The sequence below is a fragment of the Microtus ochrogaster genome, chromosome 4, assembly GCF_000317375.1.
Source record: "Microtus ochrogaster isolate Prairie Vole_2 chromosome 4, MicOch1.0, whole genome shotgun sequence".
Lineage (NCBI taxonomy): Eukaryota > Metazoa > Chordata > Mammalia > Rodentia > Cricetidae > Microtus > Microtus ochrogaster.
This window is the reverse complement of record NC_022011.1, coordinates 16,599,639-16,600,406: the sequence shown is the minus strand read 5'-3', so window position 1 is coordinate 16,600,406 and position 768 is coordinate 16,599,639. Positions and strand designations below refer to the sequence as shown.

The window sequence follows — 768 nt, the reverse complement described above, 5'->3', positions numbered from 1 at the left end:
GGATGGAGGTGGGAAGGCTGTGCAGGTATAGTTACCTGTGTCTGGATGGAGGAAGGAAGGCTGTGCAGGTATAGTTACCTGTGTCTGGATGGAGGCAGGAAGGCTGTGCAAATATCTTCAAGGTCAAAGTCCTTGAGAACCAGCCCTCTAATGACATCCCTGTTTTTACTCCTTGGTGTTATTCCTGTTTTCATTTTTGATCTCTAGATTTCAACTCTAGTCCTTCTGCTCCTGTCTAGTTTCCTCCATTTCTTCTTGGTTTTACCCTTTGTGATGGTTTATTTTCTTTGTCAACTTGGCTGGATTTAACATCTCCATGAAAACATGGAAACACACCTCTGTGTGCTTCTATGAGGGTGTTTCCAGAAACATTTAATCTGAACAGGGAAGAACTATCCTGAATGTGATCACAGTGTCTGCTGGACTGGGGTCCTAGACCTGAATAAAAAGGCAGAAGTGCTGGGCAGTAGAGGCACATACCCTTAATCCCAGCACTTGGGAGTCTGAGGCAGGTGGATCTCTGTGAGTTTGAGGCCAGCCTGTCTACAGAGCAAGTTCCAGGACAGGCTCCAAGGTTACATAGAGAAACCCTGTCTCAAAAAACCAGAAGGAGGAGGAGGAGAAAGAGAAGGAGAAGAAAGAGAAAGGGAAGAAGAAGGGGAAGGAGAAGGCAGAGGAGGAGGAGGAGGAGAGGAAGAGGAGGAGGAGGAGGAGGAGGAGGAGGAGGAAGAAGAAGAAGAAGAAGAAGAAGAAGAAGAAGAAGAAGAA

General features: G+C 46.6%; 1 protein-coding gene across 1 annotated transcript in view; it reads right to left on the bottom strand.

The window, feature by feature from the left end:
- The window catches only part of Fa2h (fatty acid 2-hydroxylase), a 56,119-nt gene that overhangs the window by 4,535 nt on the left and 50,816 nt on the right, over window positions 1–768 (bottom strand). The gene's annotated exons all lie outside the window — the stretch shown is intronic.